We start from the raw sequence: 26723 nt of genomic DNA on the forward strand, positions 1-26723 counted from the left end.
TCACATCGTATTAAATATGTGTATACATATATAGTCTAGATCCCACATTACATTGAATTATATAGCATTCTAGAAGTTTTACATGTGACTATTACACAGCCTTACACTACAATTTTTCCTTAAATGTCGATTAATTTGAATTATGTGGGTTCTTCTTTTTTTTAATTTGTAGAATTTTTTTTTTCCAGTTTCAAACATTTCCATAAATCCTTCCGAGAAAAATCCTGAGGCTTTGTGTTTCTGTTTTGTGGGGTTGTGGCGGTGGGTGGGGTCGGGTAGGAGACCGCCTGATCTCCTCTATCCCCTCTGCCGACCTCCATCAGTCCTCCGGGAGGTGCCAGATTGTGTGGGCGGCGTCGCCTGGGGATGGTGGGATGGGACTCCCACCCGACTGAGGCTGCGGCGCCTTCTCGGGCTGGGTGGGGAAACTCCATCAGTGTGGCTCTCCCCTCCCCCTGGGTCGGAGAGGAGGGAGTGGAGGGCTCTCCAATTGGAGAGTCTTTCATGTCTTTGTTTTTGCAGTGATTAACCCGTCCGAGCGCGCTCCGAGCGTGGCTCCAGGCAGCGCCGGGTGGGGGTGGAGGTGGGGAGGGGACCGAGGGCAAGGCCTGGGAAGGGGTGGGGGCGACTCCAGGCTTTGTCGCTTTCAGGGGAACTTTGCTACCATAGCAATGGAGCTTTCTAAGGCCTGACTTTGATTTCGATCCCATTAAAAGAGCCTGTCTGCTCAGTCTCGCGAGTGGAGAGGGCGTTCCGTCCTCACTAGCTTGCCCTGTGCCCTCCCTACTAGGGGTGGGCAGGATGCTGCAGCGCCAGGAGAGCTGAGCCCGCAGACCCGGCGAGCAGAGCACGTTGGGGGTCGCTGGGATGGGCCCCCAGCCCCACACGCCCACTCCCTAGGGAGCTGCGTCCGGTCTGTAGCCTTGGGACTGGGGCGAGGCGAGCTGTCCAGCCCCGGCCGGCCAGAGGGAGGCCCGGCACCTGCCGGTTGTTCCACCTCTGCATGCATTTCACACTTTTCTATCCTGTTAGGCACCGCGCTCCTCTGTCGACGCGGACTCGTCTAACGCCCTGTTTTTGTTTTTTGGTGGTTTTTTTTTTTTTAAGTGCCATGTAGGCTTAATCTAGTTAGACGATTTTCTGCTTAAAATTGCATTGTTAAAGGCAATTGTTTAAAAGTGGGCCGAGGGCGAGGGCGCTCAATCTTTGAACCGGACGGGGTTGGCAGTCCTAGGCTGTGCACCGGTGGCGCACTGCACTGATCGGCCAGCGCCGGGCCAGAGCCCGGAGGGGGAGGGAGACACGGAACAATCTTCGGGCTTTCTACGGCTGGCCGAGCTATTAGCGCCGTTTACCCAAGCGCAAACAGATGCAAATGTCTCCGAAAACGTCGCACAAAGCTGTGCAGACAGAGGCGGCCTCTTCCGGTCTCAATAGCACTTTATTCCCAGTCCAGCGTCCTCCGAGTGGAGGGAAAGGGTCCGCACGCATTTTTTCACATTGGCTGGAAGTGGGTGGGGGCAGACAGAGCCTGCCACCGCTTGTGCTACACACTCCAGCTGCTGCGCGTTGAGGACCGGCCAGAGGGTGCAATGGCTCTGGGGACGCCAGACCTGGGGCCTGGAGGAGACAGCGGCGGGACTAGTGCTGTGGGAGGCGTTCTGAGAGACTTCGGATCTTTTCAGGTCCACAAAGGCCTAGCTAGCGTAATGGTCACGCTAGCACGAAAGGGCGAGTGCCCGCCACACCGGAAAAAAAGTGGGATCACACTTCCACAAGAACCAGAAGTAGTAAACTTGCAGTTGGGGTGCGCAACGGGTGTCACTGCACTCCTATCCTCGAGGAGAGCTAGCCAGAGTGCTCCTTGCTGGGCCCCTTGAGGAGGCTCGGAGACTCGACTAGCCCAGGGATAGCTCCTGCTTAGGGTCGGTCAGGCATCTTCTAATCTCACCGGCAGAGAATTCTGGTTTAGGAGGAGTCGTACAACTTGACCCTATGGAAGGCGATGCGGGAACTTCTGGCCTTCAGAGCAGAGAAGACCTGCCAGTAAAAGAGAGAGGGAGGGAGGGAAAAAGAGAAAGGGGGAGGAGAGAGGGAGATGAGGGAGAACAGAACAGATGGAGATTCAGCTGGTGTGCCCCAAGTGTGGTCCAGTGGTCATCATTTCCAGCTTAAACCCAGCCCTTCTTTCCAGTAGGGTTCATGCAAGAAAACTTCCGGCCTCGGGGCCAGGAATCTGGCAACACCACAGGCACAGTCCGGGAGCTGCATCAACTCTTCATACTTAAGCCAAAAAGTCCGTTCACTGGAGCTAGGGAAAACACAAGGATCTCACCAATAAAGGGGTCTTTAGGCTTCAGGGAGAGTTCAGGCTTCCATAAACTTTACCAAGGTCCTTTTTCACTATTGTTTCTCAGTGTCAGGGGAATAAATGAATGAGTTTGGGAGGGATATTCTGCGTAGGGAAGAATCCTTTCCAGATAGGACTCCTCACACCCACATCTTCTATCTGCCTCATTCTCCCAAATGGTTTCACGTTCCAGTGTCATCGATGGCTTTGTCAGCCTCGAAGTTTTATCTAGCTATCTATCAGTTTTATCTAGCCCAAACCCACACTAAGAGCAGGCGGTACATTTTAACACCAGTCCAGATTTAACTGCTCAGAGAAGGTGTTTTGAATGGTCATGACCGGGTGATGAGGACTCCACGTTGAGTTGTCTAGCCAACAGTGCAGAGCCAGGATTTGAACCCTGGTAGTTCATGCCAGTGTCCCTATGCAGTCTACTGAGTTTGTTACAAATGCAGCTTCTTTCTCCTCTAACCCCAACGTCACCCGCAGCTCTTGAGATTCTTTTCTCAGAGTTAGAGGGCCGCAGCCTCTCTCCCAAGAGGCTCATCCAGGTCGCCTGGGGCAGGTGCAGGGCTGGGCGGGCTCATGGGGCGGGGTGGGGGGCGTTATCTCCTGAGCTGTGGCGCCCCGCACATCTGTTTATCTCTGAAGCCGCGCTGGATTGGATTTCCCCATGATGTTTATCTCCCTCCGAGGAGCAGTGCGCAGCGGCTACGCAGAGCGCAGCTGCTGGGCATTGATTGACAGGTGGGAAGCTGGGCCTCCCGCCTCTCCTGCATCTGGGTGGGGGCTGCTTCGTTGTCCACCGCCCACCCAGATTTTAGAGCGCTGCAGGTGAGCATGCTGCTGGCAGCCAGGTGCCTCCCGGGTCTTTGGTCCTGGCAATTAGGGACCACTTAACTGAGGCAGAGACAGCCTAGTTAGGGTCACCGGCAGGGAGAGGGGCGGCAACAGACTAGTGAAAAGATGGATGAAGGCCTAACAAGTCATTTCCTAACTTGTCAGAGAGGCAGCCAAGAGGAACCCAGAGAAGATCCTCAGAAGTGCTCTCTGCTCCTGAGTCCTTGGGGGCGCCTAGGACCACCAAATAGTTGTTAAAGAAGGTGCAATAAGGCCCAGAGTAGGACCACTACAGGAGGCTGTGGAGTTTAGAAAATGCCAGGAGGTGGCCTCTCTCCGTGCTCCTCTCTGGCCTTGCAGTGAGTACTTGTATGTAATCACCTGAAGTGACAAGTCTTATTTACACATTGACCTGGTTCTGTCTGGTTGTCTGGTTGGCATTGACTCTTCATTGAGGAGACATTGACTTATTTTACACACTCCACAAAGTAACCAGCTAGTAGCAATTACTCCAACGTAAGTAAATCGAAGGGCTGTTTTAATGGTCATAGGGTCCACGGGGTATGACTGAACACTGACTGGGCTCTGGAGACCCACTCATCTGTTCCAGAGAGCTAAGAAGCGTGAGTTCTGGAGTAGAGATAGAACTGGCCCCAGCAGCTCTGGAGGGCCCTGTGTCTCTGCACTAGGATACAGGTCTCCAGGCTGTCAGATGGTCCACAGATGCTATCCTGTTAGGTGGCTGGGCTTTATCAAATTAGAAGCCCCAACTTCCAAGGCCTAGGATACATAATAGGAAACATAGTGGAGGGCAGTGGCAGTGTACGCCTTTAATCCCAGCACTTGGGAGGCAGAGGCAGGCGGATTTCTGAGTTCGAGGCCAGCCTGGTCTACAGAGTGAGTTCCAAGACAGCCAGGGCTACACAGAGAAACCCTGTCTCAGAAAATCAAAAAAAAAAAAAAAAAAAAAAAACAAAAAACAAACAAACAAACAAACAAACCCCAAAACCCCACAAAAAAACAAAAAGCAAACAAACAAAAGCATGAGCTGGAGATTACAGCGGGCTGCTGAGTGAGATGCTTTCTCAAAATAAGCTGGGTCTGGTGACAGATGGCTGAGATCCCAGCACTTGGGAGGGGAGTCAAGCACCCTCTATGCCTCTGATGCAGAGGACTTTGAGTACACCTGTCACAGTCAATGGCTAACCTTTGCAGTGATGGTTGGGAGTCTGGAGAGACTTAGGAGTTCAAGGACAGCCTTAGCTCCTTAAGAAGTTCTAGGTTAACCTGGGCTACATGAGACCTTACACCCCCCTCCCCCCAAAAAATTCAAAGACAAAGAACGACACAAAGACAAAGTAAAACAAACAGGAAGACCAGACAACAAATAGCACTTGGGATACCAACAACAAAATCAGCCCAGACACAACAGAAGACAAAGTAGCCTAGGGATGCTGAGAGGGGTCTGCTGAGTGTTTATAACAGAAATTGTGTTGGACTCAGGCTTACTTCTTTCCAGACAGGACCTTTGCTACCTGGAGGTCCAAAGGGAGGCACAAGAGGTGCGGGGACTCCCCAGCACTCCTCTTTGTTGGTGGTGAATCAAGGCCAGCCAGAGCTTGCTTAGAGAGGTGACCCACTTTGGCTAACTGGCCTCTCAGGATATGCAACTTGTTCCCCTTTCTGTTCTATCTTCCTCTGACATTCACCAAGATGGAGGCCAGGGAAGAACAGGGAGAATCTCTTCTTCCCAGTGCCCGTAGACAGAAGGAACATAATCTGCTGTCTCTCGAACAAGTCAATTTTATTGTATAAGGATGTATTGACTTTATGTGTGTGACTGTTTTGCTTGCATTATGCATGTGTACTGTGTGAGTGCCAAGCTGGCTGGAGGAGGTTGTCAAACCCTCTAGAGCTGGAGTTGCAGATAGTTGTGAGCAGCCACATGGTTTCTGGGACCTGAACCCAGGTCCTCTGCAAGGGCAGTGATGGATGCTCTTAACCACTGAGCCACCCCTTCACGACTCCCCTTTTATTTTTATTTTTAGAGCTGGGATCATGATTCCCCAGCCTCCCAAGTAGTAAATCTTCATGTCTCTGAAGAGATCATAATGATGTCCTACCGAGCTTAAAAGATAGAAGAAGCAGATCTGAATGCCCTTGAGGTGCACTCAGGATGGAGAAGAGTTGGTGGCCCACAATGAGGGAAAGGCCCTGCACTTGTTTGGGAGACAGAAAAACTGGAAATAGAGGAGCAGGCCGGAGAGAGGGGGCTGGGCAAGAACTGGGTCTGGGCACAGAGTCCTCTCTGTCCTCTGGAGCCTGGGGGATATTTGCTTTTAGAAATAAAGGCATGGAAATTGTTCTGGGCACAATTCCCAGCCCTTGTGTGAGAGCCAAGTGGAGGACTTCACATGCTCCCTGCGTGGGTCCTGTGTGGGGTGCCTCACCCCTACGTGGGGTGTCTCCCTCTGGCTGTTGGTTCAGCCCTTCACAATGCTGGGTCACTTCCATTATTTAGACCACTGCATGGGTCTGGCTGTGGCCGTTTCCTGTTCCCCGTGGAATTGTGACAGTCCTTCATTGGGCCATCTTTTAGTGGGATAAGGAGACAAAGGCTGGTCTTCTATGGACAAACTTCTCTTTCTAAATGTTTACCCTGCAGCCCTGGGGATTAAGCGGAGAAGTTCCCTTTGTGTGGAACAGCAGAAGCACAAGTCGCTGACCTCGGACTCACTGTGCTTGACCTGGCCAGGAGTTCAAACCTCTCATCCTTCGCCCTGAAGGAGGAAGGGCTGGGGCAGCTGCTCAGTTCTTCGTGGGGACCCAGGGGGCCTGCTTCAGATCTGCTGCTGGAGAGCTGGGGCAGCAGCAGGCTTTTTGTTTTTAGGGAGCTCTCCCTGCAGGACCCTGGCTGGAAACACACAAGAGCCAGCTAGCTCTGGAAGACCAGCCCAAAGCCTGAAGTTACCAAGATTATAATACGGGGATAGAACAGATCATGAGGAAGATGGGCCCAGAGAGAGAAGATAGACTGAAATTTTATCTGGCAGGAATTTTATCCTGGAGCCGGTGGGAAGATTTAAACACTTAAAGATGTGCATTTTAGTACCTAGGTGTGGTATTACCTAGGTAAGGACAAAGAGCAGGTGCGACCTAGGCAGGAAACTAGGATGAAAAAACTGTTGTAGGGACCCCAGACCACAGGGTAGAAGTAATGGGCTTCAGGATTGTATTCAGAATGACCCAGGGGCGCTCCAAGTCTTACCTAAGATGAGAGTAAAGTCCCCAGTGTAGGTCAGCCTCCTCTTCCAGGGAGGACGCTCTTGGGGACAATACTTCTGTGCAATAGGGAGCAGAAATTTGGCTGCAGTCTTCTGTTGAAAGGGGGAAGACAGGTTTCAGAAGAGAGCTCCACCATGCCCTTCAGGTGTGTCCAACCTTCGGACTAGGCAACACAACCTTGACCTCTCCAGAGTTCCATGTGGAGAATGACATAACTAAATCACAAAAGCAGAATTGCAAAAACCCGATGTTTTAGGTCAGTTTCCGATTCTGCCTTGGGCAGCACTCATAGATATCCCAGCGTGGTACAGCCCATGGGCTGCTGGCTAGACATGCCTCTAAGCTTCTTCTTTATATTTCTGGCTCATCTAGAATAATAATAATAATAATAATAATAAAAAACAGTGGCTATATGATCTTAGGACCAACCAGCTCTGCATATATGATAGCTAGTTCATTAAACCACACCCAGTAAATAGGTAGTATCGGCAATTAGGTGCAAACACTACACTCAAAGTCTTTTTGCAAAGGACACACACATTGACACACACACAAACACACACACATTGACACACACACACATTGACACACACTCACATACACATACACTCTTGCACACATCCACACATTCACACACACTCACATGCACACACACACTCATGCACACACACGAACACATTCACACATGCTCATATACGTACACACTCATGCGCGCGCACACACACAGAGACACACACACATACACACTGACTTTCAGAACGGGACTTTGGTTAGTTTCCACTCTGTTCTCTATCCACCTTGTGTTTACAACCAGGGATGTTTTTAGCTGAACTTTTCTTTTGAACCTAATGACTCAGGTCTCAGTTTAAGGGAGACATGTCTGGCATGCTTACACAGAGGACTCTGCAGGCAGGACTTAGACTAGCCCACGAGTGTTTTTTTCCAGCTGACTCTCTTTGAGGGGAGGTAGCAAACCCTCCAGCTGGCCATGCAGGGCAGGGCAGGCCCTCTGACTGCTGGACCCCCTTCAGTACTTTGGTACTCGACCATCAGCCTGGTGTATAGCAGCAGTAGAGGACAATGTTCGGTTTTTGTGGTGGAGAAAACCTGGCCTGGCATTTCTAGACTTACTCCTAAACCAAACATCTGCTGAGTGTGTTTTCCAGTCTCATGACACGTTGTTTTCAAGAGGAAAGGAGACACTGGGAAAGCTACCTTCGGATGTTCTTGTCCTTGTCAGAGAGGTGACTTGAGGACATCAAGCAGAGGTAGGTGGTCTGGAGCGAAGCTCAGATATGAGGAGGGCACTCAGTCCACTGGGCCCTTTTGTCTGTGTCCATCTAAAAGCAATGTACACTGTTTATCTGAAGACTTACTGAGCACTGCATGTAAACAGGAGGTATGGTAAGCTACAGAGTGGGGTGCACCCACCGTTTGTGGTTGGCGGTGAAGTAGAACCTGAAGAGAGTCAGCATTTGACTCAGACAAGTTATCCTGAAGCCCTGGCTTTGTACAAAATGTCATCACAAAGTTACAGCAAACCACCTCTCAATCACCTACCTATTCCCACACAAGGCTACTTTTCCTCCTCTTAGATTTATGTCACAAGAATTGGTGCCGGGGAAGCTGAGACGCAGCTTTGGAAGCTGACCTCTCCTTCGCAATTAATTTCATCCCACCGAGCGCTGAAGGGGGTGGGGGAGGGGAGGGAGGAAGCCAGCACCTGCTGCAGTGACAGGAGCGGGGGAGGGGGGCCACCCCCCCCCCCAAGCCCAGCATCCTGGCTTGGCCTCAGGGTCTGACAAATGTCTTTTCTCATAGGAAAAAGAGGGGTGGGAAGGGAGCATGGCGTCAAGCTGAGCCCCAGAAGGAAGACAAGCCCTGAAGTTGAATCAGATGGTCAGGCCTTTGCTTTCCCACTCCTTTGTAAATCCTTCTTCACAAGGATAAAAGAGGAGCACCCTCCTGCCCCCAAAGTGTAAGGAGCCATTCTGACATCCTTAAGACCTAGGGGACTACTGGGGTGTGGGACCTGCAGGTTACCCACAGGGCTGGTTCCTTTCGACTTTACTGCTCCCTCCATTGACTTCGGAAACTTTTCCTGTCATCTAACCATACTCAGACAAAGAAGCTTTCTTCTTGTGAAATTATGTGTGTGTCAGCGCTGTGGTTGGTATCAAGGAGTGAGAGATGGGTGACTCGCACACTTTGCACACTTTGGTTAACTAGCACACTTTGCTTAACTAAGGGCGATTTTGCATCCAGCATGACAGGATGGTCCTGAAGGCTTGAATCCTAATTAATGCATACTTCCTGTAAAAATGTTGAGCTGAAATGTTTACAAAGCTGTGACAGGAAAACATTCCAGATAAGGAAGTATGAGTTTTCTATGTTGTGGGAGCTGTCAGTGGTGACATGTCATATTTGAGGTTAACAAGCTCGGGGTAACCAAATGTGACCTGGGGTCTCTGTTATGATGAAAAAAGTTTGGGTTTTGCACGGTGAAGCTCGTTTGAGCCTCTGCTTTCTACATATTTGCTGTGGTACCTCAGGCAATCATTCTGCAATTCTTCACCTCGGTTTTCTTGTCTGCAAACCAAGATTTACTTTGAGGAATAATATCATACTCTATAAAGCACGCTTGGCGCAACCACTGGACGCAGAGGAGACTTGGTACCATGAAATTCTTCCAGGGTCAGGGCTTGAAATAGGCTTAGAAAACCTTGCTTTTAAATGTGGTTTTAAAGTTGTTTTTTTTTTTTCTGATCATGTTTTGTGACATTTTCTTTATGTTGCTGTGAAATAAAACAAGGCAGGAACAACCAAAGAAACTGAGAGTTTATCTCACGGTTTGAGAGGACACCGTTCAGTCTGTCATGGTAAGGAAGACGTGGCAGTTGGAATCGGACTAGCCTGGGCTGACAGCACTCTCTGCAGGGCTACCTCCCTTGCATCTCTGCAAAACAGAGAGCAGAGAGATTCAGGCTGGACACTGGCCTGACCTATAAGCCATAAGCATCACCCCTGAAGCTCTATGTCTGTCAGTGAGGACCCTCGTCCAAGAGGTTCCACAGTTCCCCTAGACAGCACCAGCAGCTGTAGGTCACTTCACATGCAAACCATAACAATGTAACAGAACACATATGTATGTTTTGACATCAAGTGAACCCTCAAAATTGTATAACTTAGCCAGGCATGGTGTCCCATGCCTTTAAACCCAGCACTTGGGAGACAGAGGCAGACAGATCTCTGTGAGTTCCAAGCCAGCCTGGTTTACATAGTGAGTCCCAGGACAGCCAGAGCTACATAGTGAGTCTTTGTCTCAAGCAAACAGACAATAAATGGTACACTTAGCCTAGGACCCAGGCCACTTGCTTCCTAGGGATGCTATAGAGTTTACAGCACACTGGGCTCTCTCTGCATCTGTGTCTGTCTTTCTCTGTGTCTCTCTGTGTGTCTCTCTCTGTGTCTCTGTGTGTGTGTGTCTCTCTCTGTCTGTCTCTCTCTGTCTCTCTGTCTCTGTCTCTCTGTCTCTGTCTCTCTCTGTGTCTCTGTCTCTCTCTCTCTGTCTCTCTGTCTCTGTCTCTGTCTCTCTCTGTGTCTCTCTGTCTCTGTCTCTCTGTCTCTGTGTCTCTGTGTCTCTGTATCTCTGTGTCTCTGTGTCTCTGTGTCTCTGTGTCTCTGTGTCTCTGTCTCTCTCTCTCTCTCTGTCTCTCTGTCTCTGTGTCTCTCTGTCTCTCTGTCTCTGTCTCTCTCTGTCTCTCTGTCTCTGTCTCTCTGTCTCTCTGTCTCTGTGTCTCTCTGTCTCTGTGTCTCTCTGTCTCTCTGTCTCTCTGTCTCTGTCTCTCTCTCTCTGTTTCTCTGTCTCTGTGTCTCTCTGTCTCTCTGTCTCTCTGTCTCTCTGTCTCTCTGTCTCTGTCTCTGTCTCTCTCTCATACTTCTGGAGACTGAAAGTCCAGAATCAAGGTGTCAGCAATAGGGAGTTTCCTCCAAAAGCTTTATTGGCGAGTCCCTCCTTCCCGCTGCTGCTAGCAGCTCCTGGAATTCTCTGCTAGGTAGTATCACTCCATCATCTGCCTCAGTTTCCACCCAGCCTTGACCCCAGGTCTGTATGTCAAACCACTTCTTCCTGCTTTTTGTTAATCATTAGAGCTAAGTCTCACCCTAGATCCAGGCTGATCTCAGCCTCAGAGCCTTTGTTAAGTCCTCAGAGATCCCATGGTCAATCAAGGGCACACTTACTGTGCCAAGGTAAAGGATGTGGCTGTCACCTAATGAGGTCACCATAGAACAAAACCATGACAGCCACCATTTATGGGTGGGTCTTCCCATAGTCTTCTTTTATGCTCTCTTCCTCTCTCACACTCTCTCCCTCCCTTTCCTTCATTCCTCCATTTCCTTCATTCCATCTCTTGCTTTGCTCCTTGCTTCCCTCTCTTTCTCCCCACCCTACTCTCTAGTCAGGGTCTCACTCTGCAGCCCAGGTTCTCTTGAACCTGCATCCCTCCTGCATTCACCTTTCCAGGTTCTGTGATTACAAGCATGCCCCACACCCAGCTCAAAATGACATTTCTAAGTCCATCCATATTGATGTTCATCACTCTAGGTAACTTACGCAAGATGCCCCCATTGCGTGCTGGTACGACAATGTATATATAGTCCTGAAAATGAAAATTCTAGTTATTTCCACTTTGAGGATATTATTTTCTTGTTTGGTTTATTTTATTCCATGTGCATGCATGTTTTGTCTGCGTGGGTGTATGTATAGCATGCACACACCCGTGCATGTGCATCAGAAGAAGGTTACCTGGAACTCAGTTTCCAGATGGTTGTGAGACAGCATGTGGGTACAGGAATTCCAACCTGGCTCTTCTGCAAGAGCAACAGGAACTCAACCACTGAGCCATCTCTCTAGCCGCACTTGGAGGAAATTATAAAATGGTTCTTATACCTACTTCCTGGTGCACTGTATTCTCTAAAATGAATGACTAGGATCGAGTCACTAGATGTTCAGTTGCTGGGGCCAAAATAATAAGTGAACATCAGTTTACAAGATAATCCCAAGTTATTTTCCAATGATTTTACCAGCTGGCATTCCCATGAGATGAAGCCGCGTTGTTCTCCATGCACCCAGTGATTTAGTCCAGGAAATGTCAGTGTTTCAGGATTGGGCTTCCCTCTGGTGAAGGCACTCAGTGACACGATCTCATCTTCCTCTATGGTTTTCTTTTTCTCTATGATAGATTCTTTCTAGTGGGTCTCTGCCCTTGGAGAGAAAGTCCTGGAGCCTTCAGTCTCACCTGCTTCTTGCTGTATAGTCTACTTGCTCTACAAATCCATCTTAATGGGTCATTAGAGGTGCCTAGAAACTGTAATTATGGTATAGCATTTCACGGGCTTACAATTGAAGGCTGTGTTTTCTAGACGCCCAGATGAAGCCATTGTGGCGTGATGCATCGGGACGTTTCCCCCGTATATCAACACTAAGGATAGCAAGTCGCTTATGCTGAGCAGAGACGACCACTAACCAACCCTAAGAGTCAGGGCACAAAAATTCCCAGTTATGGGTTGAAATAATAGATATCAAGCTGGCAGAATGGAAAACATGCCCCTGTCCCCACGAGAGCCACTGTATAAGGCGTGTTCTAGGGCCTTTATCTGCAGGGGGGGGGGGGACGAAGCATTATCTGTCACAGTCAGATCATGGAGTCATCATCACTGCAGGTGAGGGAACATGAGCACGTTCACAGACCCCCATAAGCCCCCTTGATTGACTGGGAGGCTGAGGCCAGACAGGAGCTGCTGCTCCAGATGAGGCTCTGCTGTAGACGCCTGCCAGCTGTCTGAGGTGCCTTTCCTGAAGGCAGAGCCTGGATTCTTGAGCAAGTCTTTGAGGTCAACGCTTTTTAGACTTTCTTCACCTTGGGTTCCTTTTCACTGGAGACTTTTTTGTGTCAATCCAGGCACATAGATCTATTTTTTTAAAGCCTACATGAACAAAAATTTACTGACAGTGAATAAATTTATTTCAAAGCTGCTGTTGAGTATGGATGTAATCTTAACACTTGTTAAAAAGCACAGGGCAAATTTGCATATTCATGAGATCGGTATTTGTTTTTACATAAAAATTAAATCAGGTGAATACATACTTGATGCTACAGGATGTACCACTTCAGTGTTTGCCTGTATTTTTATTTGATCATTGTCAATATTGATGGACATCACTTCACCTAAATATGTAGTGTAAAATTGCAGTTCCAGAAACTTTGCACCCAGCCAGGTTTCCTATAGTAAGTTTCAGGAAACCCAAGTGGTGACTCAAACATTAACTTCTAAATCAAACCTATTTTAACACAGTGCTATCCCTAAATATGCTAATTTGGTATTTAAATGCTGAGGAACAATGTTAGGGAAATGTTAAGTCTTTGTTACCCACAGTTAAGCTACTGTTTAATAAATTATTATTATTATTTTATTATTATTATTGCTCAGATGCTTTGAGATAAAGTTTTGAGTAGCCCAACCTGGCCTCAAATTCACTATATAGCCAAGGCTGGCCTTGAACTCCCGATCTTCCTGGCTCTACCTCCCAAGTGCTGAGACTATAGGTAGTTCCACCATGCCTGGTTTGCCATTATAATTCTATAAGAATAGAAATACTTATATGCACAGAAAACCCCTAAAACTCATAACAAAAAAGTCCCCAGTCCAAGTGCAGGTATTTTGGGCATGGTTGGTTGACACTGTGTGGGCTAACAGCATGCACAAGTGCACAGCGCACATGTGTGCATTCAGAGGCTGCACGGCAGCGCAGGCAAGCCCATCCAGAAGCACCCAGCCCTACCTACTTGACTTGGAATTAGTGTTGGCCATCTACCACTGCCATGGGGGCTTTGAAATCCACTCAGTTCCCTGCGACCTGAAGTTCAAGACGCTGTGATTTAGTGAGGGAAGGAAAGATGGCTTAGACTTCATAAAAACTGACACTTGCTCTCCAAAACAAACCATGGGGAAAAGAAATGGGAGACCACAGAATGGTCACCACTGGCCAGGATGCACAGCTCTGGCAATGCTCCTTACCCAGGATGCACGAAGAGCCTGCCCATAGCCTCCCTTAAAAAGACAACAACTCAGCTATGAATGGGCAATCACTTGATTTGCAGGAGTTGATTCTGATGTATCCTCAAACGTGGGTCATGTGGACTTTGCTTCAGGAAGGCCTTTACTATGAGTTGACTTTATTCTCTTCTGTTAGCCTCCCGTAATAGCATAGAGAATAACTGAGGTCCACATCTGATGTAGTCATTTGATTATACATTAAGTATAAAACAGCAGAATGTGATAGCGGGCAAACGCTTAAACATGCCACCAAAGAGGAGCTATATGAATATTCAATAATTATGTCAAAAGATGTTCACATAGTCATTAGAAGAATGCAAAATAAGACCGCGGGGGCCTGAAGAGATGGCTCAGTGATAAAGAGTACTTATCGCTCTTGCAGTAGACCTAGTTCCTAGCACCCACATCAAGTGGCTCACAACCTTCTGTAACCCAGCACCAGGAACTTGATGCTCTCTGACCTCCATAGACATATGCAAATACAAAACCTCATGCAGGCACTCGTGTAACTCTAGTAAGTGAATATCCAAATAAACACACAATGGGATGCCAGACCCACCCAACACACACACACACACACAAACAGACACACACACAGACACACAAACAGACACACATAGACACACAAAAAGACACATACACACAGACACATACACAGACACACACAAGACATGTATTACAAAGAATAAGAGACCCAGTCTGAGCAAGTTTCCAAAGCACTTGTAACACTCACATACCATTGTCAGAGCTATAAAACTGAATATCCTCGTTGGAAGTTTCATAGGAAGTTAAATACACTCCTAGCTGTGCACAGTGATAAATGCACTCCTAGCATGTACTCAGTGATTCTATGCTGAAGAAAAACGAAAATACACACACATGTACTCGAGCCTTCTTTATAACAGCACCAATCCAGAAATAACCCCAGATACGTACCAACATCTAACAGACCTAAACCAAAAGTGTGCATCTTTTGTTGGCTGTAAATTGTGCTTCAATGGTTATTTTGATAAGAGGGAAGTATGGCTGGTTTGGGGTACCAGAAATAAAGGTCATTTTTATTTTGTTCCTTTTTTTCTCTTCTCTGTAATCTAAATTTACTATGAGAATCTGTCTCTGTCTCTCTCTTTCCTTCATTTATCCCACTTTCATAGTAAAAAATATTGTCTTTATCTTGGAATGATGAAGAGAACCCCCAGACCCTCTTTCCTTTGGGAGGTCTAAGGGAGAGTCTGTTTGCATTGACGGATCTCTCTGTCCTAGATGCCCATCCGGATCTCTCTGTCCTAGATGCCCATTCGTTGGTGCACTGCTCAGGCATTTACATCTTGTCTCCTCACAACCTGAATCAATCCATGCCTCGGAGGATCCTAGCAATAGAAGGGCTGGCCTGAGCGTGGAGCCTAGTCGCGACAGTTAAAACTTCTTTGGGTTTCTGAGCCTATGCCTCCAGCCAGCTCCTGTAGAAAGTGGGAGTGTTTTCCTGCTGGTTGTACAACTTTGGTAACCTCTCAGTGCTTGGCCCTTGTTTTTGTGTGTCACTGGTTGCTACTGTAACTGTCATCCTTACACCAGATGATAATGACACTGAGGCATTACCCCCAGTGGGGAAGTAAGGAAGACACTGGTAAAAGGGCCAATGTGTTCTCCTCGAAAGATGTTCGCTTAATAATCAGGAGAATGCAAAATAAAACCAGCCTCACAGTGGGGGATGTAACACTCATCTGTAAAATCAGCCAGCATTCATTTTCTTACCTATTAATGATTTTTAGGAAAATCAAAATCATTTCTCCTGGAGGCAGACATCCCAAAATGAGTTTGGATTTTGCTGGTTCTGTTCTTCTTTCAGGTATCAGGTGGCAGCCAGGGCCCAGCCTGGAGGAGGCTGGCTTTTTCTCTTCAGTGTCTAGGAGCCTGGCTGACACAGATCTGGAGGTGGTCAGATCTCCAAGAACAATCGACTGTCTAAGCAGAGCCCCTTCCCTGAGCCTAGCTACCTTACATTTGTAAATGCCAGCGCCCCGCTGAGCACGTCCCAGTGAATGGAAGTGTTTTGATGTTTTGTTTTTGATTGGAGATTGAAGTCCAGTGTCTTGGGACCCGGTGACTTCAGCTGACCTTCCTGCTACATGGACAGGGCTAAATTTCAACCCCTGGAGGCTTCTGCACACAAAACCCCGTGCCTCGCAAGGGCAGGTGCGAGCAAACCTGGTGGAAATCTGAAATCTCCGCTGCTTCTGTCAGAGGAGTTAGGTTTCACAAACCCCTTTTTATGTAGTAAAAGGCATATCATTAGGGAGAATCTGGACAGGGAAACTTATTAAAAGTGCTGCCTACAGCAGGGGACTATGCTTCCAAAGGACAGCCACGGGCTAATAGGATAGCCTTTATACTTAATAAACGTGGTCACAGGCAAACGTCCAGCCAGAAAGCCCCGCTTCCGGATGCAGACGGCGAACACCTCGGGTGTTGTTGCTAACTATGGATAATGACATTTGTTTTCCCTTTTATAATTTGTGTTCCAGTTTGAAATCAGGAGAAACCCTTTAATTGTGTGGTCTAAGACCCGACACTCTACCCTGGTGCTATTCACGAAGCACGGTTGACATTTCCGACTTTCCCTGTCTTGTGCACAGTTAGTTTTTACACGGCTCTGATCAGTGTAGGTGAAGCTTTGCGGCCTTTCTCCCTGGGTTTGATTCCAGCACTAGGGACTTCTGTCGTTTTAATGGCTGCTCTTAATGGGTCCTGCTTCTCTGTGATGTCACCGTCTCTCCTCTGCCGAGCTGCTCCCTCGGGTTTATGGATTATAATTGTCTGTGATATATATATGTATATGTATGTATGTATGTATATATATATATATATATATATATATATATATATATATATATATATATATATATGTATGTGTGTATATATATATATATATATACATATACATATACATATATATATATATATGTCTATATATATAATTGTCTGAATATATGGACCATTTGTACCTTTGTTGTGAGGAGATCGATGTAGCCTAGCATGTACAAGGTCATGGGTTCAAGCCCCAGTCTTGCAAAAAGGAAAAAAAAAAGAAAAAGAAAAAGTTAACGATTCTGAAAATGAGCCAGCCACTGGTGGGTGTGAGCTTTAATCCCAACACTTGGGAGGCAAAAAGGCAGGTGGATCTCTGTAGATTTCAGGCCAGCCTGGCCTACAGAACCAGTTTCAGGACATCCAGGTCTACACAGAGGAATTCTGTCTCAGGAAAAAAAAAAAAAGATCCTGAAAATGGCACAGAAGTGGCATCTAAAAACCCCAGTCACTGAAGCTGGAGAGATGGCTCAGCAGTTAAGGGCACTGACTGCTCTTCCAGATGAACTGAGTTCAATTCCCAGCACCCACATGGCAGCTCAGAGCAGTCTGAGACTACAGTCCCACGTGCAGACAAAATACCAATACACATAAAATAAATTTTAAACAATAAAACAGAAAGGAACCCCAGTCACACATAAATTTCTTAAGGGGGTTGACCCTAGTTTTCCGAGCGACATGCATGTGCTTTACCAAGGCCTGAAGAAGATGCAGACGATGCAAAGGCCATGAGTGCTCCAGAAGCCCAAGGTGGCTAAGCCTGAGCTCCCAACGGAGCCCAACCACAGACACAGCCGCCTAGCTCTTGTGACTCACCCCAAGCTCCGGAAGTTGCTTTGAAGCTACGAGGCCAAAGAGCGTAGGTTCTGCCAACCAAAGGCCAGATTCAAACTGAAACTGAGGCTGCAGTTCCAGCTCAGGCTCCCAAAAAAGCCCACAGAAAAGGCGTGAGGAGAATGGACTCCTGCAAAAAATAAAATAAAACAAAACAAAATAAAATAAAATAAAATAAAATAAAATAAAATAAAATAGAGGCTGCGCATAGCACTGCTGTTTGCAGTACTTTATCCCGTGCCCTTCCTTGAGCAGCCCCAGGCTCAACTCACACCTGCACAGGTTTCCTCCGTCCCTCCTCTGAGTTCTAGTGGGGGTCCACCCAGCATGTGGCATTGGCCTAGAGTGGCCCATAATCATGAGTGACTCCTACTTTTGTTCCAAGAATTTATTCATATGGGAGCCCACACCGACTGGGCTCAGCTGCGTGTTGTAGGAAGGCCTCCAAGACACAAAATATTCTATAACGTGTAGAATATTGTTAAATACTCTTTAAGTTATTATTGTTGGCGAACAGCCATCTTTGAGGTGACTATGTGGCTAAGCTGAAGCACCTTGTGGCTCGGTGTCCGGCACCTGGCTGAGCACTTTCCATAGCATGCCATCTTGGTGCGGTGACAGGGGAGGCCCTGCTCTGCATGGCTCACTAAAGTTTTCCCGTGTCATCTGATGGCATCAGCCTCAAAGCGTCCTAAGTGCCCTTGCCTGTAGGCTCCCCGGCACCACACCCCCTGTTTCTCTAAGGCTCCACCCACTCATCCATGCCATCCCTTGGTGCCCCTCAAACATGCCAGTCTTCAACCCTCCGTATGTTGTCTTGACTACAACAATGTCTCTTCTTGTCCGTCTGGTGTCTAACTCCTTACCCTCAGGACATTTCATTAGCATATCTTGTCTTATCTTGGCAAAGAATTTCTTGTTTTTCTATTTGGCATTTTCTTACTCGCCTAGATTGTTGCTTGCTTACCAATGTTCTTCCCTACAGTTGACGAGCCCTCTCCATCCTGTTTGTCTCTTCTGAATCCTAGGAGCTAGGTACAAGGTAGTTACTCAGTATTTTTTAATTGTTTTTTTTTTGTTTGTTTGTTTGTTTGTTGTTTTTACTAGATCATTTCTTCCACTCATCTGTTTTATAAGTATACCTGGGAAGTTCAAAAAATTGAACTCGGGCGCATAGTAGGTTTTAATAAAAACACGTTAATATGACTGCCCTCCAGAGTAGTGGCTAGGCCAGGGAAACCAGACTCACTCTCATGGCTCTTTGCTTACATTTCCTACCCCTCTGTAAGCAGCAGTCACAGCCACATTTGGGATTCGATGAGACGACTCTCTGAGGATGGTTGGCACACACACACACACACACACACACACACACACACTGCAGACTGGGAATATTCACAGTGGGCATCTGCTCGTTTTAGTCAGGGACCACTACTTACTTTGTCCTGCTAACAACTTTGGGTCTGAGACATTAACCCATTTGCTAAGCTAGCATATTAGTCTGGTACGGTTTCATATTAAAAGAAGACAGGGGACCCTTGGGTCAGAGAAGGTCGGTTAACATCCAGCAGTAGAGGCAGTCATTAAACTGGCATCTTTACAGGGATTCCCTAGGCCTGCTTTCCATAGTGGGACACAAAATTAACCAGATGCTACCTGCACACTCAATGAGGTGCAGGGGATAGGCCCTGAGCTTAGGGACTCTGATTCTTTACCCATAGTCTACCTGTCCCTTGACAGAGCAAGGGACAGCATCTCTATCTTTTAAAGATGTTGGATATACATATATTTTTGAAAAGATAATTTAGACCAAAGAGCATCAACGTTTGCCCAAGATGTGCACAAATGCTCGAGACCCATACCAGACTGTATCACACAGAACAATAAGTAAGCCCTAAATTTATCAAATGAATGAATACCAGGTGCTGCGGGTAGCAGTTTATGGTTGGATGAGCCAAGGTTTTCTGTCTTCTTGCTGGGGAGGGACTTGGCAAGAAAACACAAGTAATAAGTGCTTGTGCCCTTATGCCTGGATTTAAACCCTGCTCCAATCATTTAGCTTTGCAACGCTGGCTTTAGCTTCCTCATTCCTGACATAGAATGGGGGCTCTTGCGATGGCATAAGCCAACACGGTTTAAAATGCTTGGCTCAGTGCCTAATCCCGGCTAAGTATCCAAGGAGGTGCTAGCTCGTAGTTGTAGTCAATGGAATCGCCACTTGTGTAACTGAAATATCAGCAGTTTAATACTGTGCCCTCTTGATGTTGCATTCACTATTCTTATCTCTTGCTTGGTTACTCGTGAGGATGTCAGAGTGGCTGTGCTGCGGAGGTGTGTGCTCTGGGTCAGAGGAGGCTAGCCCAAAGTGGCGAGAAAGTATCTGAGGGAAAGAAAATGGACTTAGAGGCAGATGCAGCTCTGAGTCCCACCTCTCCTCTCATTAACCCCATGACCCCGGGTGATCCACTTAACCTCTACGCCCCTTGCCTCATCTGTGCCAAAGATACAATAATCCCTTCTACCTCGCTGGGCACGGTGAGGCTGATGTCACATGATGGATGTGAAACGGTTTTGCAAACAGGAAGGCACGTATACAAGTACTTATGCTCAGCCTGAAGAATCCCTGGAGGCAGCAAGGCATGAGGCTGGGCCTGAGCCAGCCTATCACTGGTAAAATGTAATGTTCCTCTTCTGTCCTCGATAGCCAGTTTTACCTTTAAAGTGCAGCATTGGCCTCTACACTGAAATTGCTGCAGAAGCATCAAGTTTCACCAGTCAGGTTTCTGTCTGAGCAGTCCAACCTTCAGGCACTGAGGGACCATCTGGAGACCAAGGAGAGGCCATCTCATTACAAAGCGTTCACAGCGGAATCAGCCAATCACTAACATTTGTCAAGCTCTTACAATGAGCCACACCTAGCTTTAGCTCTTTTAATGAATAACTTGTAATCGAAACCTTGACAAACTCGATAACACAGGTGGGCACCATCATTATCTTCGATTTTTAGAAGAGGAGATTGTAGGCTTAGATTGTGCTCAAAACCTACTTTAACTGTGGTTCTTAAACACTTCAACCTCCCTTCTAGCCCACCACCCACCAGTGGTAATGGAAAAGAAAGGCTCATAGGATCTGTTTGTGGATCTGTTTAGAAATGGTTCTTTGGGGTGATTCCAATCTTTGTTGTCAGCAGTTCATTAGCCAAACCCCAAACACAATCAGCAGCAGGGGCTCAGTCCAGAACAAACCATAAGACTCCAGCAATCGGCACAAGTCAGGGAAAATCAAGGAAGAAAGCAAGGCAAAGCAGTGCAAGAGCGTCATCCACTGTCTGTTGGGTTATATGTATACACTTTCCAAACATGGCATGTCCTCTCAAGTGTCTCTCCAGCAAAAGATGACATGCCCTTTCACAAGACAGCTTCCAGAAAATGCCATGTGTCTGTTCTCAACAAAACATCCTCTCATAAGACAGCTTCCAGAAAAACACCACATGACGCAACTGAGTCTCCAATGAACCTAGAAATTTCCACTTAGGGTGACATTGTTGCAATGAAGTTAAAGAGTGGGAATGGACAGAACTGGTCTGGTAGATTATGGTGCCCAGGCACCCTCAGTAGAAGCCAGTTACCCAGCAGGCATGATGACACACACTTTTAATCCCGGCATCCAACAGACAAAGGCAATTGGATCTCTATGAGTTCAAGGGCAGCAGGTCAACTAGGGCTACATAGTGAGTCCCTGCCTTAAGGAAGGAGAGGAGAGAAAAAAAGACAGTTACCCATCCTCAGTTTGCCTCAGATAGATAGATAGATAGATAGATAGATAGATAGATAGATAGAAAGGAAGATAGATAGATAGATAGATAGATAGATAGATAGATAGACAGACAGATAGATAGGAAGATAGATAGATAGGAAGATAGATAGATAGATAGATAGATAGATAGATAGATAGATAGATAGATAGATAGATAGATAGAAAGAAAGATAGATAGGTAGATAGGAAGATAGATAGATAGATAGATAGATAGATAGATAGATAGATAGATAGATAGACAGACCCAAGAATCTCCTCTCTTATGGGAATGAAGTCCCTTTCATCCAAGTCAAGGACGGGCAGACTGTTGAAATGGCTCTGCCTTTCAGTAGGTGGTAGGCCACCTGCTCAAACAGAATGGACAATCTCACCTCCTTTCTCTAAAACAAACACAGGTACCCTCTGTGGTGTGAGAGTAATGTTCTACCTGTTTGCTTTCCCTGTACATTTTGAGTCTGCACTTTCTTTAAGAAGATCCGGCTTCCACCTTTTCTGGGGCTAAAGTGTATAGGAAATTTGAAGACAATAAGGGAAGGCTCGGTGTTTATCATGGGGAGACACTGGTATAGCAGTTAAAAGGCCGAGGTTAATTTCTCATTAACACAACAGTCATGAGGAGTCCAGGCCAATGACTCTTCTGTATGCAGTCACCCAGGGCAAGCCCCTGGGGTCTTATTATTGGATACAGCAGACATAATATTGCCAAACTGCTATAAATGTTACTGAATACAAATCCCCCACTTCTGCCTCTGTGTTAGGACTGAACACCTTAGCATTATCCTGGGCTTGTCATCTGCATAGAAGAAGGTGGGCTGTCCTCAAGTCCAAGTGATGATTGTGGGTAAAGAAGAATATAGAGGCAGCCCCTGGCCACGTCTAATGTTGTAACATGGGTTTCAGTCTATACCTTATGGAGACGAACATTAGGGAGCACAGCCATGTGAGAACTGGTGGGTGGTGTAAGAGTCATCATATTTAAGGTCTGAAATGTTTCCACCCTGCCCCCTAGTTCATTGCGTGGGAATGACTAACCTGATTATTCTCCTGGGGTTTGGTTAGTATTGTGCACATGCACTTAGCTTTCTGTGTAAGTGTGGATTTAGTGTCCTGAAGCTATCTTTTTCTAACCTAGCACAATGCTTGTGAGATGTGTTCATGTTCTTCTTGCATGTATCAGTTGCCTTTCACTGAAAACAAACTATCAATTCTGTTGATGGACGCCTGAGCTCACATACCAGCATAAACAAAGAGCATGGGTAAAACTAACATGGGTAAAGCTGGGGCTGGAGAGGTGGTGCGGTGGTTAAGAGCACTGTCTATTCTTGCAGAGGACTTGAGTTCAGTTCCCAGTGCCTACGTGGCAGCTCACAGCTGGAACTCCGGTTCCAGGGGGATTGATGCCCTCTTCTGGCCTCTGTGAGCACTGCACACACATAGTGTACAGACATACCTGTGGACACTCATTCTCATAGAAATAGGTATTTTTAATTGCCTCGTCTCTTCTTGCCTACTCTAAATGTTTCCTTTCTCTTTATCTCACTTCCTCCTCCTCCTCCTCCTCCTCCTCCTCCTCCTCCTCCTCCTCCTCCTCCTCCTCCTCTCTCCCTTTCTGATCCAGTGCTTTGTTCAAGGCTAAAAAGTCAAGATCCTAGCACCTACTGAGAAAGGTATTCCTCCATTCTAATTTAATCACCTTGTAACATTGACTCCCTGATTTGCTTAAGAAAACTCATGAATTTTTTTTTGGTTGTTTGGTTTTGGTTTCTTTTGGGGGGGTTGTTTGTTTGTTTTTCCATAGATTTTGTTGACAATTTTACAAACTTTCTATTGGGGATCCATGAAAATGGCTCAGTTATGTGGTAATGCTCACCTGCAAAGGATCCTGAGAAGGTAGTCCTGTCATATGCCCATAAAAAAAAGAGAAAAAATGTCATAAATAAATAGCCAAAATGAAATCTAAAGGAATTCTGGGCACAGAGCCATTGAAAATCACTCTTAAGTAGTGAGGCCGACTGACCACATCCTTACTGATGGGGAGAAAGGCACAGACTTATTAAAGGCCCTGTGGGGTTGGTAGGATTATGAGGTCATCATTGTTGTTCAAGCCTGATGCTATAGGGTGTGGGCTGAGAGTATAGTCTAAGGCATCTAATTTTGTCTAGGAGAAGCTAGATGGTTGTTTTTGCTTTGTTTTCTTTTTTGGTTGCTTTGGTATCTGGTTTGGAGTTTTTGTTTTGTTTTGTTTTGTGCAGAGTATATTGGAGTAGATTTCTCTGAGTAGAATCTTCTACAGAGATTTAAGATGTGGCCAATCTTGCTTCTTGCGTTGTCCCAGAAGCAACTCAGAGTAAAAACTTAAGCAAATAGCTCTCCTCTGGAGACTCAAGCTGGAGGGGTGGCCACTTTCTCAATGACACCTTCCTTATTCTGAAAACAAACTCTGGAGAAGAAAATACTCTGCAAGAAAGAGGAGGGCAGAGTCCTGACCTGACACACCACTCAGACGTTCTCATGTTCAAGGGGGTCCCATGACCAAGGTGGAGGTCCTTTTTCACTAGAATAAAATACTTGGAGGAGTTGAAGAGGCTTGCTGGCAAGCCTGGCAGCCTGAGTTTAATCCCTGAGCTCCGGATAGTGGAAGGAGAGAACTGAATCCCACAGGTTAACTTGCACACTTGCACTAATGTGCTCCCTCATGTGTGTCATCCCCCCCTCCCTTCAATAAATAGGATGCAATAGAAATACTGGGGGTGGAGAGATGGCTCAGTAGTTAAGAACACTGACTGTTCTTCCAGAGGTCTTGAGTTCAATTCCCAGCAACCACATGGTGGCTTACAATCATCTGTAATGGGATCCAGCGCCCTCTTCTGGTGTATCTGAAGACAGCTACAATGTACCCATATACATTAAATAATGTTTCAATGTTTCAAATGTTTCAAGTTTCTCTCTCTTGATACCTCTCTATGCACCATCTTAGCTACCTTCTTATCTTCTCTTTGTAGTGAGAAAATATCTTGCAAAAGAAAGTTAAGGACTTATTCTGACTTATAGCACCAGAGAGATAGAGTCAATTATGTAGGAAAGACAGGCTGCTAGGAGCAAAAGATTGACTGGTCATATTGCATTCGCACACTCAGAGAGCAGTGACAAATGCCCAATCTCAGTTTACTTTCTCTTTTTATACAGTTCATGATCTCAGCCTAGGGAGTGGTGCCACCCACAATGGGCAGGTCTCCCAAGCTCAGTTAACCTAATCAAGAAAATGCCCCATAGACCTTTTCAGAGGCCACATAATCCTTCACAGGTATGCCTGGGGATTTGTCATCTGAGTGATTCTAGATTCTATCAAGTTTGCATCAACAATCACACCAACCTTTATGAGATAAACTAAAACCAGATCTAAAACACAGAAAACCCCAAATTTTACGAGAAGAAAAGGATGATCCACCAAAGAGGAAACCATGGTAACATAGAGGGAATTAACAAATCTAAATATTAATAGCATCTACAAAGCTCATATACTGGGCATCTTTAGGTATTCTAATTATATGGGGAGGTTAGTTTCATGGCTCTATGAAGAATATTCATGCATTCTAACAGTGCAGTTAGTTAGAATGTGTGAGTGTCAAATTTGAGTTGATAAACGAACAATGTGAACTTTTGCCTCTTGTGTTTTGATTATGTCTTAATGACTTGAGACCACCTCGGCAAATTTTTGATACATATTGAACCTCATTTTCAAGGCTCAAAAAAAAGGTAAATTTCTCCTTCCCTCTCGTCCTTTTTTTTTTTTTTTTTTTTTTTTTTTTTTTTTTTTTTGAGTCAAGGAAGGCTTCATATAGCATGAGCCAGCCTCGATCTCCTGATCCTCTTGCCTCTACCTTCCCGGTCCTGGGACTAGAGCATTGTGTGCATACAACACCATGTACCATGCTGGTGAAGACACATTTTTCAATAACACAAGGGCATTATTTGAATGACCCAGTGGTCCATCGGTAGAGACATCTGATTCTTGTTAGAGAAGATAAGATAGGCTGGGCCAACTGAAATCCCTACACCCTGCCTTTAGTGCGACCTAGCACATACCCAGGTCGCATGAGCCCAGCAATCAGCAAGAAGGTTCAGTGCCTGAGCAGTGTTTATCTCAAGCAATCTCCAAGAGGTAACAGCTTCTAAGCCAAGATGCATCCTGACCATAGCACTGGTTTGTGGTCATTGAAGGTGATTGGTCTTCCAGGTTAAACTTCTTACCATCAGACAACATTGTTGGCATTAACATTGGAGCCCTTGTCCCTTAGCTAGCTGAGATCAAAGTCACCCTAGGCATTTATAAAGGACGCCTGAGTCTCAGTGAGAGCTGGGTCTCTTTCCCCCCAGTTGCTTAGGCTGACCTTCCTCTGATGCTCCTGCAGAGTGATGCCCCAGGTCTTTGCTGAAGAACTAATTCTCAAGTCTTCTATGGGCGATTTCTCTTCTCCCTCAGCTGGAGGAATGAAGGAGTTCTTTTGCTCACTCAGCCCAAAGTTCTGCACAGCAGCTGTGGCCCTGTCTCTAGCTATGACTGACCTTACCCCTGGGCATAATAGAAACTGCATTATGAGCTGCTTGGTTTGTTGAGAGTGGATCGTGGAATACAAGAGGGTTCCCTTTCTTCAGACTCAAGCATCCTCCAAAACTCTCTTTCCTTGGCTCAGGCTGCTCCAGACCCGTTTGTGGCGAGGAGAAGGGGGCAGGGAACAGCTAAGGGTATTAAAAACAGGAACCCTTAAGAACAGCTGGATGCTAAACTGTGACCAACAGAAGTTACTATTGTTCATCCCAGGGTATGAAGATGCCTGTTGTGGGAGTGGGAAGATAAAGGCTCATCATGGAAAGACGTTTCTGCCCGGAACTCTCTTGGTCAGCATCTTATCAAGATAGCATCATCGGGTTCCCATCATCTCAGAGAGCTTCTGTAAGCACCCTGTTTGATGATGTTTGAGATCTGCCTGCTGCATCTCTCTAGCTGGTTCTTTTCATTCATTCTTCTGCCTTTACTGGCTTTATAGATACTTGATAAACTCACTCATTAGAAACTAAAAGTGGTAGATCATTCTCCGTGTGGGTCTCTAAGGCTTAGTGTCTGGCTCTCAGTGGCTTGTGGGTGGCCGCACTGCTGGAGATGGCAACGATTGGCTACATTTGGTCTTTATCCCTTTAAGAACACAGGAATCCTGGGATTCCGATCACAGCTACACAACTATCAGCTCTGTGGTCTTGGCAAATTGTTAGCTTGGCTCCACTTCCTCCCTCTGTGGGTAGAGTTTCTTTTTCTTTTCTCATTTTCTTTTTTCTTCTGAAACAGGGTCTCTCTGTAGAACCCTGGCTGTCCTGGAACTCCTAATGTAGTCCAGGCTGGCTTTGAACTCACAGAAATCCACCTGCCTCTGCCTCCCAATTGCTGGGATTAAAGGTGTATGCTACCATACCTGGCTCATAATGATACTGCAACCTCATCAGCTACAAGAATGAATTAAATAAGCTAACGTGTGTAATGTACCTGGAGCAGGATGCTGAACCTGGAGGAACTCTGCCTAAACATTACCTACCATGGTAGTGATGCTGGTGTTGT

At 46.4% G+C, this 26723-nt stretch overlaps 1 long non-coding RNA gene across 1 annotated transcript; it reads right to left on the reverse strand.

Annotated features, from left to right (window-relative positions):
• Positions 1-1424: 1424 nt before the first annotated feature.
• 4930550C17Rik (RIKEN cDNA 4930550C17 gene) lies at positions 1425-23141 on the reverse strand. Its single transcript, NR_131023.1, has 5 exons — positions 22983-23141; positions 20011-20118; positions 17279-17426; positions 6459-6567; positions 1425-2311 (listed from the first exon to the last, which is right to left on the reverse strand). It is a non-coding gene; the product is annotated as an RIKEN cDNA 4930550C17 gene (long non-coding RNA).
• Between the last annotated feature and the right edge of the window lie 3582 nt (positions 23142-26723).

The sequence above is a fragment of the Mus musculus genome, chromosome 13 (assembly GCF_000001635.26).
Source record: "Mus musculus strain C57BL/6J chromosome 13, GRCm38.p6 C57BL/6J".
In the NCBI taxonomy this organism is placed as follows: Eukaryota; Metazoa; Chordata; class Mammalia; order Rodentia; family Muridae; genus Mus; species Mus musculus.